This window comes from Epinephelus lanceolatus, chromosome 12 (assembly GCF_041903045.1).
Source record: "Epinephelus lanceolatus isolate andai-2023 chromosome 12, ASM4190304v1, whole genome shotgun sequence".
Taxonomy (NCBI): Eukaryota; Metazoa; Chordata; class Actinopteri; order Perciformes; family Serranidae; genus Epinephelus; species Epinephelus lanceolatus.
In genome coordinates, this window is record NC_135745.1 from 12,785,702 (window position 1) to 12,800,755 (window position 15,054).

General features: G+C 42.8%; 1 protein-coding gene across 12 annotated transcripts in view; it reads left to right on the top strand.

Moving 5' to 3' along the window:
* LOC117271821 (nuclear receptor coactivator 2-like) overlaps positions 1 to 15,054 on the top strand; it is a 65,682-nt gene that overhangs the window by 10,726 nt on the left and 39,902 nt on the right. For 11 of the 12 annotated variants that reach the window (XM_078172964.1, XM_078172968.1, XM_078172972.1 and 8 more), the window contains exon 2: positions 4,530 to 4,578. The gene's annotated coding sequence lies outside the window, so the exon portion shown is untranslated. Of the gene's footprint in view, positions 1 to 4,529; positions 4,579 to 7,341; positions 7,480 to 15,054 lie in introns of those variants that run through there. The other variant, XM_078172965.1, reaches the window with a different exon arrangement.

The following is a 15,054-nucleotide window of genomic DNA, read 5'->3' on the forward strand; positions in this document are numbered from 1 at the left end:
GTCCTTAGCTGTCAATATCACTGCCAATAAGACACTGCTTTTAAGCTACAACATAAGTTGTGACAGCACCCCACCCCCCACCCCTCACCCCTTCATAATCAATTTGTTTGCTGCAGGAGGGGTTGGCTCATTGTAATATCAGTTGGACCTAATTACTGTACCTCAAGGGAGTTTGTTGTGTGATCAAGTGATTTGCATCCCTTCCCCCATTTTTAGCTTCAACTGTCTATCTCCAGAAGCCTATTCTGAGCTGTCCTCAGTGAGAGGTTCTTTAGTGAGCAGCAGGAAACTCAGCTTTTTTATCTGAACTCAGGTTCCTATAACTAGCTTTTTTCCCGGAGCTTTTGACCACACATTACTTTCTGAAAAATATTTGACTCCTGTGAAAATAGAAGATCTCAAGAAGGAACCTCCTATTCTTGAAAAAACACTTCCAAGTCGCCGGCTTACACAACTTTCAAGTGCACAAACTGAGCTGAATCACAGCTACAGGCTTTCTGTCGTGTGTGCAGGAAAAACATTTGCACTTGCATGTGTGCTTGTGCAATTCACAAAGCAGTTGGGTAGAGATCTGTTGTCCATCCCTCCCTCCTACACACACACACACAGACACACACAGACACACTCTAAAGCACACACTCACACAAACACTGATGCATGTCCACATGTGCAGCTCTCTCTCTGTGGTGGCAGGTGTGTGTTGAAGTGTTGTGTGTGTGTGTGGTTTGAGTCTGCTGTGTCCAACTGACTGAGAGGGCGCCTGTCTCACTCCTGCACACACTCACACACACACACACACAGAACCAAAACACACACACATACACTCAGTAACAACATACACACCAGGGGGAAGAGCCAGCAGATGTCTCGGATTTGGACGCTGACCAAAAAAAAAAAAAAACCTCACTTCTTCTTTTTACTGCTTTTATTTGGTCCTCACGATTACAGTAACCCTTCCCACCCCAGCGCGCGCACACGCACGCACGCACACACACACACACACACACACACACACACACACACACACACACACACACAATCCTACCCATTACATTAAGCATGCAGCTTTTTAACTGTTATGACTTGACAGGTCAGTCTCTTCATGTTGCATTTCAGACATCAGTGTGTCATTATCAAACTGACTGTTTTAGCAGATCTTTCTGAAAACATGCACATTAAATTTGGTTTAAAGTTAAATGCACATCAGTCATACACAGGAGTAGTAAAGGTAGTAACTGGGATGTGCTGACCTGGGGAGCAAATGGGATTAAATTGCCTCTTCAAAAGAGTTGACATGCACTGATGCTGGCAAATAGAACAGTGACTCGCACTGGCTCAAGGAAGAAGTTTTGGTGTGGATCTTGCAACATGACACCGAATCTGGTTAAACATTATATGTTACTCAATGGCAACATCATTGCCAGTAAGCACTTCAGAATAAATTTGGCACCCATTTCTCTGTCATTGGACTGAGTGGGAAGGACAGCCCTTGATATTTTTTGATATCACTTTCCAGATTTCAGGATTTGACTGGGAATAATTTAAAATGAGTTCAATGAGCTTCAGTTAGAGGAAATTACAATCCATAAATAGTCATAAGTAGGGTCAAAGTCATAGTAACCTTTCTCACCAAACATTTTTATCATTCTAAGAGGGAAGAGGAGGTGGGAGAGAAGGTGTGATTCACTAAGGAGAACATGTGACGTGGGATATTTCCTGAAAAGATGAGTTTTCAACCAATTACATAACATGAGATTGGGTGACACAGAGTGACTGACTTCCAGTGAGCAGGTATACTCTTTCAGTGTCTTTGCTTGAGGGTACAGTAACAGGACATGCGATCTGACGTGTCAGTGGAGCCACAGTTTGTCCGCGACATGAAAATAAAAGTTAAACTGCTTCTTGAAAGTACGAATCAATAGCACTTGTGAGAGAGATCCAAGTGAGTTTATGCATAAGCTCAGCTGTCAAAGTAAATAGGGACAAATTGTTTCGTAAAATAGGATGTTTGTGAACATGAATCGAAGCCAGTGGGAACTCGATGAACCTGGACCTGCACCACACTGACCCAGGTCAGCCTCACAGTGTGAAAAAGGCCTCCAAACTCTCTGAATCGTCCTCTCAGGCCGGGTCAGTGTCTGGGAAACGCAGCAGGTTCTCTTGTTATTCTGGGCAGGAGTAAGACTTCCAGCATCAACAGTGGGTTATGTTTAAGGTGAAATTCTGATAAATCATTTTACTCTGGAAAAACTCAGCAGCATATTTGTCAGACACGCACGTCCATACATTTGATCCTGGGTGTGGCCTCTAGTTTTACTCGGTGATGGATTGACTCCTGTGGTGTGGTGATGCATCTCCCTCAACCCTGGAAACTTGACATTATTCATCCACTAGGTCCGCCTTTCTTTTACACATCAGAGTTAGTTTACTGGTCTTAGAAAGTAATACTCCGCCTGTGAAAACAGTTTGTGAGAAATTAACCCCAGTGATGTCACCAGGGTTGTCTCAGCTTGGGCTTTAAGAGTAAACAGAAGCCCTTCTTAAACAGGAATTGTGCAAATTTGCAGGACAGCCCAATCAGTCTTCTTTCAGCATTGTCAGTATAAAAACAAAATCGGGGAGTGCGGCAAATTGCCGCCTCCCTACTTTTGTTTATACAGAATGCGCCTTTTTCGGGGCAATGGGGGGCGTGAGCAAGTAACAAAACGTGTAGCTCAGCATGTGACGTAAACAGTGACATGAGAGGGAAGCCGCGGCTGGTCAGTCCTTCGGCGAATCTCTCATAAGTCGGAGCGTTCTTCACCATTTTCCCCATTTGACGGTTAAAGGGAAATTTCGGTTTATTTCAACCTGTCTCCTATCGTCCTAAATTTGGTTCAAGTGATTAGTGACATACAGATAATAGTTAGCATGTTAGCCATTAGCCTAGATACAGCCGTAGCGTCAGACCTGTTAAAACCTAAGTGAACGGGCATCCCTTCAAGGGCAGAGTTAGTCCACTAAACAAGCTTTTTTCCACAAAGACCACCTCATATCGTTAGGATAAATGTCAGAGAACATATAGAAAATGACATGTAAATGTGTTGTCTTACCTTACTGGTGTGCTGCCATGTTTGTTTACAATTTAGCTCTGCTTTCCAAAGCCCGGCCGAAATATCGCGAGAACAAGCAGCGATCTCATAGCGTGCCTGAACAAGCAGCAACAGCTGGAAGGCAGAACCGGACAGTAGCCTTAACGGAGGAGGAGGAGGAGAGAGAGAGGCGCAACAGGTAACGTAAGAGGATGAGAGGGGAGGAATGGCTGCCACAAGGCTGCGTAGCTCTGGAGATTGGTGGTGTACCTGTGAATGCTGTGCCCCAGTGCCCACAGAAGAGGAATGCCTCTGTTGCAATGAATGGGACCGGTTGCAGCCTTATTTTCAAGGTCTGGATGTGACCGAGGACGACACACCTCCACCTGGAGTAACATTAGTATCCAGCTGGGCTTTATCTAGAGCTGGCGAGATATATTTCGGCTGCGCTTTGGAAAGCAGAGCTAAATGCTAAACAAACATGCCAGCACACTGGTAAGGTAAGACAACACGTTTACATGTCATTTTCTATATGTTCTCTGACATTTATCCTAACGATATGAGGCAGTCTTTGTGGAAAAAAGCTTGTTTAGTGGACTAACTTTGCACTTGAAGGGATGCCCGTTCACTTACGTTTTAACAGGTCTGACGCTACGGCTGTATCTAGGCTAATGGCTAACATGCTAACTATTATCTGTATGTCACTAGTCACTTGAACCAAATTTAGGACGATAGGAGACGGGTTGAAATAAACTGAAATTTCCCTTTAATGGCCTCCTTGTTTGCGAGGGCAAGGAGGGCGCGCAATTCTTTGTCTCCCCAGTTGCTCATCTTTACAGTGTCTGTCAGGTTTGTGTTTCCCTCTTGCTACTAGCTGCTCGCTAATTCCTGCTATCAGCTCTTTCCTGTTAGTCCACCGCCAGTGGGTCGGACGTGCGGCATCATCAACAGCTCCTCCCACAAGTCTTCAACAGCCCCTCCTGTTGCGGAAGGCTGCCTCTGTCTGTTTAAATTAAAGGGTTCCGCCAATATGTCCACCCTATGAGGTGGAAAATTGGGCACCTCGGATCAACTCACCAATCCGGCTCTGTGTGTCTAAACGCTCGTAGCTTGCCTGCAAAACGGCCCAACATTCGCGGAAAATCTGGCAGTGTAAAAGGGGCTAGAGAGTTTAACAGAAAGCCTCTACTACAAAATTTGGCAGTCATTGTCATGTTTATGTCTTCAGACAACAACCCTCTGCCGAACTGCATTACAGGAAGTTTAGGTTCCAGTGTTTTTAGAGTGTGACACAAATTAGTGGCAAACATTTTGGATATCTCAGCCTCTGCTGCATTAATTTTGCCCATTCTTTTTAAAACCTGTCTCTCACAAGTTCCCCAATATTTTTGTAAGTGCAAAACCAGATTGTTTAGTAATTCGTAAGATAATAATCATTGTTTTTGTTTTGCTTTACAGAGTGGACTGAATGGTGATGAATCTTTGCCCAGGATGCTTTGCATATGAGGTGAGTAAGCTTATTTAGTTATGATAATGACTGTTTATTTTGCCATGTTAGATTCTTTACTATCACGATCAAATGCATATAACCTGGTATAACAAGGTGCCACCTACTACACACACCTTGATGGAACAGCCATTGGAAGCAAACTGGGGGTTCTGTATCTTGCTCCAGGATACTTCAACATGCAGACTGGAGGAGCTGGGGATCGAACGGCTGATCTTCCACAGTCCGTGTCCTGACTTATGGGTCATGACCCTCTACATGGGAGCACTTACTTTGCAGAAAATTTGCATATCATTTCAATCATGTCAGCACTGGTGACAGCTTTGGCCCTGGGGCATTATGTTTTGTCCGTGTGTCATCCCATTTTCGGGAATCCAATATCATAAGAAGAACGCCCCAAGGGACTTTCTTTCAGTCGGCACAAACGTCCACTTGGAGCGTGAACTAATTCAATTTTGATGGTCAAAGATCACTGTGACCTCACAAAAAACATGTTTTTGGCCATGACTCAAGATTTTATATGCTGATTATGACAAATTTCACACAATTGTGTAATAGGACAAATTATGAAGTGTTGACATTATATATTCAAAAGGTCAAAGGTCAGCTTCACCTTGACATTCCATAATATTCTACAAAAACAAATTTCAAGCCATTGATCAATGCCATATCTCAGGTGCTGAAGGAGAGACAATGGGTGACAGTAATCTTGGGTGCCCATCTTGAAACTGTGGCGATTGTATAGAGCTTCTGTGCTGCTGGATTAAAGATGTGTGTGAGACATCAATGCTGTAGAATTTGTAGCTTCTTTGCAGCAATATCCATACTTAAAGCATTGTCTTGTGCAAATGCAATGTTTTATTACACAGCAACACATGCCTGACCTTTAGAGCTATAAATAATATATAAATCAGAGTAAGACGAGGTGGCATAATGAGAACTTTTGAACCCAAATTTGACCAGAGAGGCTTGAGGCAAACCTTTGACTTGTAATACTGAGCTTATAAACTTGACTTGAAACAGTTGGGTTAAAGGTCGAGAAACCCTGATAGAGTTTATACAGTGTAGCTTTAAAACTGGTTCCCTGTAACTGCAAGGACTCAAAAAGCAAATAGGGACATCCTGGCATGACATCAAGGAAAGTGAAAGAGGAGAAAGACGTGCGTGGTGGTGGTGGTGTGAGTGTGTGTGTGTTTAGGTGAGACAGCTAGCCTGGCAAATTCTGTGTGTTTGTGTGTTCTACTGAGTGCTGTTTGTGCAAATACATGTGTTAGCTGTGTTTGTGTGTGTGTGGCCTGTGAAACACAGCTGCTTCCACCAGCGCTCACAGCTTTTGTCATTTTAAAAATGACTCTTCTCTCTCTCTCTCTCTCTCCCCTTTTTCTCTCTCTCTCTCTCTCTCTCTCTCTCTCTCTCTCTCTCTCTCTCTCTCTCTCTCTCTCTCTCTTTCTCACTTTCACTTGTGTTTTCTGCCATCTCACTTAGTGTGAGGCTTGTTACCCAAACAAGAATGAGGCTTATTTGAGTGCTGGATGTAAAGTAACACCCTTTCTCATCCTCTCTCAGTCTTTCTCTCTCACTCATTGACTTTGCTGTTTCTGATAGACTTTTCATTTGCTTTTTTTTGAAGGTTTGTGCGCTTTAAAAAAACATTTTCTATGATGGCGCTTTGCAAATGTGTTATTTTCTTCTCTTTGAAATATAACAGAGAAATGAAACAAAGTTAGAGATGACTGAGGGCTTGAGCAGCTGCTGCCGATGCTGCTGTTTCACTACGTAGTCTGTGAAGACAAGGTGTTAGTGTCGATTCGTGATGCGGCCACCAAAATTACGTGGACACCCCTGTTTTTGGTCTGTGGTTTTTCGGTTTAAGCTAAGCCCCTTTTTCTAGCTAAGGGAAATCTTAATGCAACTTAATGGAAACTACCTCTCCTGTTTCAACATGACAATGCTCCCATGCAGAAAGCCACATTCAAAAAGAAATGGTTTTCCCTCTTTGGTGCGGAAGAACTTGAGCCCTGATGTTAACCCCATTCCCATGAGATGAACTGGAGCAAGACATAGGGCAGATCCCCGCAGCCAGGTTGCAAAATTTTGTGGAAAGCCTCCCAGAAGGGTGGAGGCTGTTACGTCAGCAGATTGATTCCACAGTCACATGTGGGTAAAATGCTCAGGTGTCCACATAGTTTCAGCCATAAAATGTAGGGTGTTATTATATCTTACAATCAGCCACATATTTCCATTCAGTGATCAATACTGAGGTGTTAAAATGTCACCATATATGCAACTTAAGTGCCTGAACCATGTTGCAACTTTGGATATATTTTCAATACATCTATACCTTCAGTATTTTTGTACTCCTGCGACACAAGTCAGAGTGTAAGCCATAATATCTGTGCAAAACTGATGTGAAATAACACTTGGCACTGCCACAGTGTGAAATGCGAGTCCAACATATAAGGACAGCAGGTCATGTAAATCATTCAGTATCTAGAGGGAGTTTTTCCTGCACATTGGCTAATAGGAGTGTGTGTGTGTGTGTGTGTGTGTGTTGTGGGAGGAGACAGGGAGGAGTGTGTGTGTGTGTGTCTAACATGATGGGGGGAGGGGACAGAGAGAGGGAGAACGAGAGAGAGAGGATTTGTGGCATGTAGTTTGTCAGCTGTCATTAGGCGCAGATGACACACACACACACACACACACACACAAAGGTAAACTGACAGAGAAGAGGAGAAATACAAAACGAGTTTGTGTGGTGCTTGTGTTGTGAGGTGCTGTGTTGACTGCGTGTTTGGTGTGAAAAAAGAAAACGAAAAAAACAACAACAGTGCGTCCGCCCGGCTGGCATGGGATGATCAGCCGGCTCTGGACTGGTTATGGACTGGTTTAACCAAAGCAGAGGTAAGTGACTATAGACTCCTATTCCTCTATTGTAAAATAACAGATTTAAAGGGCCAGTCTGTGAGGTTTTAACAGGATAAATTTGGGCTATGTTACATCAATAACTTAAGTGTTTGAGTGAGTTTGAACATGAATATATGTTGTCCTGTTGTGTTTGCTAACAGACCTGATAAGAACAAACCTTTAACTGCATAACTTAACATTAATAAGTTATTTCAAGTTCTTGAAACACCTGTCAGTCAATATGGGAGTGATATAAGGGTCCACCAAAATGTTTTGATTGGGGATAGTTGAGCTGCTGTTTTGTTTACTTTGACATTATATTCATTCGTTATAATTAATTGGATTTTTTAAAATTCTGTTTCAGTAACAGCCTTATTTACTATCATACACTAACAGTAAACATCTTATTTTTTATAAGCCATAGAACAACATCTTAAGATGTAATTACAATATTATCATAATGTATGTTTATTACCAAGATGAGTTTGATGCTCACAGTATGTCTTAGTCTGACTTGGACTTTGAGCTGTCATGTATTATTGTGGTTTTGACACTGTGTGTGTGTGTGTGTGTGTGTGTGTGTGTGTGTGTGTGTTGATGGGGAGTGGTTATGAATGACTGGTGTTACACTCCCACCCATACACACACACACACACACACACACACACACACACACCCACACACACACACATAAACACACACACACACGGGCAGAGTGCACAGTCAGCAGGCCTGTAGCTACTCTGTCACCTGAGGTCTAACCAGCCAACTGTTTACTCAGTTTGCTCCGCTTCAATAACAACTGTTGTTAGCACTCATTCAGAAAGCAGCAGGTTCACTATATGCAAAGAGAAATGTGAAGGAAAGCGGCAACACTTTCATAGTTTTGCAAAGTCAGTTATGGTGAATGCAGAGTTTCATCATGACAAGTTCGCAGTTTAGAAAAATATGACGAGGGGAAGGTTTTGAATGTGTCAGCTCAATTAGTGAGGCGTTAGTTCTCTGTTAAGAACTGTTTGCTTACAAGAGTATTTACACAGGTTACATTACATAAGAATAAATGTTTTGACAGGTTATTATAAGATAATAAGTCACAAAAACAGATCTAGACTGTGTGGTTCAGGCACTTTTCTCTAAGCATACTGGTATGAAATCTTTCATATTCACACTGCAGGAACAGGAGAGTTTCATGAAGTCGCTCAGCTGTGACTGTATGCTAATTTTCACACTGACACTCGCAGTGACTGCAGATAAGTCAATCAGCGAGCTGAAGGTGGAGTTTGACCCCGGGGCCAGTAGAACAGTGTGAAACTCCAGCAGTGTTTTTGCTTTCATTTTGTGATGCATTCTTTCTAAGCTGTGTGACTCGTGCTATCAGTAAATATATCTCCTATCAGCTGAGTCACTATACCAGGTATAAGCTGTATTGATATTTAACGTATTTGATATCAGTATCATAAGGGAAATTTAATTTGCAGTTTGATTGTATTGGTTAAAACCCTTTATTTTTATTCCCTGAGAGTTACCATCCTTCTCACGGAATCATACTAAACTGATAAGCTTGATAAGAAACTTGAGCAGAGAGGACTTAGAAATCACTCTCAGGAGTTTGTGTCAAGATCTGGCCACTGTTGAATGTTGTATGTAGCACAACACTTAAGCCGCTACACAGAGCATGACCAGAGAGTGTCACTGATGATAAACAAAACCCCCCTCTTTCTCCCTCTGTCCGTACAAGCTTGGTTCTGACAGCCTGACAGATGCAAGCACGCATGTTGGAGAATTTTACACATTCAAGGGTCCTCGGTTTAACCACTGGAACGAATATGGACACAAATGTTGTACTGTTTTTCCTGCTCCATATGTTGTTCAGCAGTTTTTGTAGTGTATCAGGATGTACTGTTCCTGCATGTTTAGTTGTCAGGTGTCTTTTATTCTGCTAGTTTGACTTATTGTCAGTGTGTACAGTTGTGAAACATTATATTTTGTGTGAGTGAGAGAGCTAGAATGAGTGCTAGTCTTACATGTGCGAAATTGCATTTGGTGTGTGTTCTTCATATGGAAGCATATTGAGGATGTGTTTCTCCTCATGTGCCTGTGTGTTTGTGTGTGTGCATCCGCGTGCACTTATAATTGAGTTAGCATCTGAGCAGGCATGTTCAATGTTATTGATTCCGGTCTATAATCGATCGGGCTCTCACATTACATGAAGCTGCACATGCAGAGCGACGAGTAGCTGCTGCAGCTGGCGGTGCGGCCTGCAAACAGATAAACACTTTATTTAAAGTCATAAAAATCTTCTGTCCCCATCTTTGATGCTTGATCATTGTTCTGGTGATCCCGCGCTGCACTTGTCTGAGATCAGCTTTCAGTCAAACAGCTGATGATGCAGTTTGAGTTTCTCTGTGTGGTGCTCTCCCTGTTCCCTTCCCTTTATTTGCAAGGGAATTACATATATAAATGTGTGTAACTGGTTTAGTCTTAAACTGTTGGAAACAAATGTCCAGTTAGAATCATCAGCCATATAATAGTGGATCATTTCTACTGAATTTAGTGGTAACGTGTTCTTCATTTTGCTGTAGCTCCAGCTCTTGCTGGCAATATTGATCATGACATTAAAAATAAAGAACTAAAGAACAGTATGCATTTTTAAATTAAACAGTGCTCATGTGACACTAAATCATTATAAATTTTGTGTATGGGGTTATTCAAATACCAATTAGTCTGTATTTGTTGAGGCAAGGACGGGTGGGGTGGGGTAGGGGTGGCTGGTTAACCAATAAAGGGAACCGGTTGAAGTGGGTCAATGTGTACAGCTTGAATTTTACGGCGACTCACTTCACAGCACACACAGAAAGGCGTTTGCTTTCCATTCCAGCACACCAGTGTTAGGAGTCTTTGGAAACTTTGACAGCAATTCAATAAAAACAGAGGGAGCTGCCAGGTGGTGGGAGAGGGCAACTGCTTTGTTGTCATGATGACACATTTTTAGATTTTAGGCTTAAATTGGCTGACCACCTGATAAAAACTCCCTGTTCCAAACATACAGTGAAATTAGACTTCTTTACATTGAATAACTGCCAACTCATTAGTGGCAAAAATATAATAATATTAGGCATCAGTATGGACAGTAAACGCAATGTCACAGACAGAGGATCAACTTGGCAACTTATTTAATCTTACCTGGGTTGTTGAGTTGAGCAGATTTTAAACATATCAAGCACTCACATCTTAGAGGTACAGATACGAGACAAAAGCATGTCAAAATATTTCATAAGGAGTAATTCAGGCTCCTTAAAAACAGTTTGCATCATATTAATTGAATTGGCTGTGAAAGGCACTTATTGACAAATACATGATTTAATGTAAAACATCAAAACCATCCTGATGTCTCTGCGGTCAAATAAATGGCGGCAACTCTTGCGAACACAAACTCAATATTTTTGGTGATTTGATGTGAGTAATATATTTTGCATGATTTAGTCTTTAGACTGGACTTTCACAGGGTGTTGAATGGTGTAGTGACATCTGGAGGACACTATCAGGGACCTCGAATGCTACCTCAGCTGTTTTGCCATATCCAGCACATTAATGTTAATGTTATGTTAAGGCAGACCTCCAATTAAGCTCCAAACAAGGGCATGATATAAGCAGGTAGTGAAATAGTTGATAAATAATCTATTTTGGTTCTATCAGTTTTCTTTTTTTTTTCAGGTTTAGTACAGAGTTTCAGGTTATGTCTCTTTTACATGACACACCAAAATTCATACTTCCAATCAAACTAATAAAACGGCAGAATTTCTTTGTTTCAAAATAGAACTGACATTTTGGCCATTGGAGGCTGTCACTTATTTGGATTTTGAAGAAACAGTTTCACAAATGGATTTAAATGGCCATAGCAAACCTCTAGTCTATTCTTGTTTTGTGGCATCAATTTATACAGAAAAATATTTCAAATGTTAATTTGCTTGGTAGAGTTTAACTTCCACCAAGCAGTTTTTTTGTTCTCACCTGTTTGTCTATCAGCACGATTGATGAAATCCTGTTAAATCTGGAGGACAGATTATATTTGATTATCTATAACCAGAAACTGAACTGAGATGCAGTCTAGTCAAGGTTTAGTTATCACTTTTAAGTCGACTAAAATAATATGTATAGCTGTAACACATAGTTGCAACATTGTCCCTTGTTTGTAGAGATGTTCGGAGGAGTGCTTTCTACTTTGTATCCCTAACCGCTAACATGTGTTTGTGCTCTTCATATTTTGTTAGTTTAGTTGGGAAATTCATTTTAAGTCTAGTTTGTGAATATTTGCTTAGCGAGCCTCAGGGTGTCAATAGAAGCAGCAGTACAAGTTTCCCTCCGCTGTTGTATTTCAGTATATTTGTTTCATGACATTTCTCTTTGTACAACTGTGAGGGACTTTTGTTTAAGGTCGTGGTCACCTTGGTATAGGTGTTGTTGACTCTGATGCGACTCAAAGATATAAAGCCATCAAGAAAATGCTCGCTTGTCCCTAGCAACAGGCTTAAAGCCACCGGCTATAAAGCCACGGGCTCAGAGCAGCGTCACTGTGGCATCAAACAGCAGAGATATACATGAAGAGATTGGACGTATGTGACGTGGGCACAGCAACGCACAGAGATGAACTCACACACACATACACACACACACACTGTGCATGTGATGCAGGCCCCTCAGTGTGGGAGAAGCCAGTGTACTTAATCCAGCCGCAGCAGGGTATTAAATCTGCTTTCTGTTTGTGTGTGATGGGAGGGTTTGCTGGCTTAGACTGCAGCCTTGACAGAAGCTTAGACACCAAAGGAAGGAGGGTCCCACTTCTCAGTCACCCTTGTCAGACCTTCCGCTGTCATGTTTACATCCTCTGAGTGCTAAACATGATCCTGGTTTTATTGGTTTGGTCCACTGTTTTCTATTAAGGGAGTACTTCACTGCTGGAGAGATGGTCTTTTCATAAAACTGGGCTGTTTATGCAGTAGGAAGAGACAAACACTTTTGACATTGGTGCTACATGATCAGAGGGAACATTAGGAAAAGGGTTGTGGCATTTGCTTTTGCTCAAGAAGTAGAAAACCTACAAGTACCAGAATGCACTGTGGTGCACCAGACCAAAAGATGCTCCTGCCCATGGGCGATGTATTGCGACCTTGTCTGTTCTGACACAGGAAACAATATGGCGGCTGGCTTCTAACAAACAATCTCAAATTACAGTTAAACAGTAAACTAAAATACGCTTCTGGAAACATTTGAGGCAAGAAAAAGGCAACGCAGTAACAAAATCTTGGTTCATATTGTAATCAGCACTACCAAGTTTTATTGTATGATCTGAATTTTGAGAGAGGGGCGGGTCTCTCTCAATCCATTTCTATACTCTGTGTTTGTGGTGGCAGGCATATGAAAATGCAAAAGTACAGGGGCTCTAGTTTCGCAGACCGGGCGAGGCGGGGGCACAGCACACCTGCGCTTCGCCAACTGGGTGTGGCCAGGCAGATTTTGCTAGTTTGGCACACCGTGCGCCTGGCGCAGCTACTCCTCTTTCCCACCTCCGTCCCTTCTACCTGCGCAAGTCGGAAAGAGGGAGGAGAGACGGCGTGGAGTGGGTTTTACACACATCACACCAATCAAATAAGCCCCTCTCCTCACCCTTAAATGCACCGCGTGAAGGCGTAATGAGAGTTTGCTCAATTCGCCATGGCAGAAGAGAGCAGCAGCGTCAGACGGCCAAACTTCTCCCAGGAGGAAACTGATGTTTTGGTCCGGGAGGTCCAAGCTCGCAGTGTCCGAATATACGGAACTGCGAGCAGACCTCCACGGGCTGATGATGCAAAGGTAGCCTGGGAGGAGGTCACCACAATTGTAAATCAATGTTGCGTTTTTCTCGTGTACGTGCGCGCTCTCTCTTTCTCTCTCGCAGTCTCACTCTGTTTCTTTTCTTTTGACTTTTCTGAGATGACAGATGCTGAATATATACTCCCTATCTGATGCTGTGGCTGTTTGTGGTTGGCTGAGAGGGATGTGAACTCATTAGTTTGCAGCTGTGTTAATCAAATCAGGTTGGGTTTCCATTACGCGTGCCAAACGTGCCAAACGGTGCCAATCCCCTTTGATCTGACATCAGATGTGACGGGACAGTCGATATAGAGATACATTTATGTGCTGATTGCAGATAGTTGCATTGAATAGTGTTTTTTTTGGGTATTTATTGCATCGTTAATGTGCCTGACATTCTGGAAACCTGCCTGTGAGGTTTTGGTGACGTGTGCGCACTGTCCATCCGTCAGCAAAACTTTGGCTTACACCGGCTGCGCTTGGCCTGCGCTGACAGTAGACCTGGTTTCAGCTGGTGAGCTTTTAGCACGAAACTGTTACTGCGCCAAGCTGGATCTGTCGACACGTCCCCCTGCTGCGCCGCGACACCCATCTCAGCACACGTCGGTCTGCCAAACTACCAAACTGAGCGCGCCTCGGGTTGCACTGCTCGAAACTAGCTCTGCGTGGGGTTCGCCACCCTGCGCCACCCTGCGCCACCCTGCGCTGCGCCGGGAAACCAGAGCCCCAGGTCTGTAGTTCTGAGCAACAGCACCTGGAGTCAGTGAAAAACTGCTGGATGATGCTTTTCGGATGAGCTGATAGATAAGCAGAGAGATCTGGGCGCTGGCAAGACTGAGATAGTGTACCACAATTCATTTCCGTATGCTACCCACATTGTTATGATACAGAACTGGTTGAAAATCAGTGAAGTTTTCCTTCAAATGAGCTGGATTTTTCTACATGAAAACAGAGAAAGCTCTGGGTATCAGCCAAGCATTGCAACCATGTATTGTATCATGGTTTTCCCATTGGTTTCAAGAGTTTTTGGCTAGTGACCCCTTAAAAAAGAAGCTGTGTCCACATGTGACCACAGGTTACATCTACATGTAGTGAGCAGTTTAATCAACTGCTCATTATTTCTTATCAGATTACTTTAAATGCTTTATAGAGGCCAGAGAGGTAAAATGTTCCAGAAAAAAATAATTTTGAAGATTTTGAAGAAAGTCTAAAATAATAAACCTAATATTGTGTTGTGAGAATTGCAACTAAATGGCAGGCTCAAGGGCTGAAAAATGAAGCCAACACGGAAGTGCCAAAAACTTTGAATGGCAGCTTGAGGCTGGCTCCGGAAGTCGATTCCCGCAGACCCCCATGTAAAAATGCCCAACTTTACAGCAGACTTTACAGCCTGGTACAAAAAACAGTTTTGGTCTCTATGGTTACTTGCAGGGGGTGATTTTTTTGTATTACTCACCATTTGCACTTTATAAAGGCTTGAAGTTGCACATAATTAAGGGCGGGCTGCATTGAGTGACAGGCTTTTTGCTGGTAGTGTCCTCGGCTTCTTAGTCATATTTAGCCTCTCGTCGAAATATGGTCACTCTTGGCTCCAAAAAAACCCCAACATGGCGATGGCCACAATGTTGAACTCGAAGCTTCAGAATGGAAGTCCACAAACTAATGGGTGACTTCAGGTAAGCTACGTGCATTATTTTATACAGTCTGTGTTTGCCACCCCTT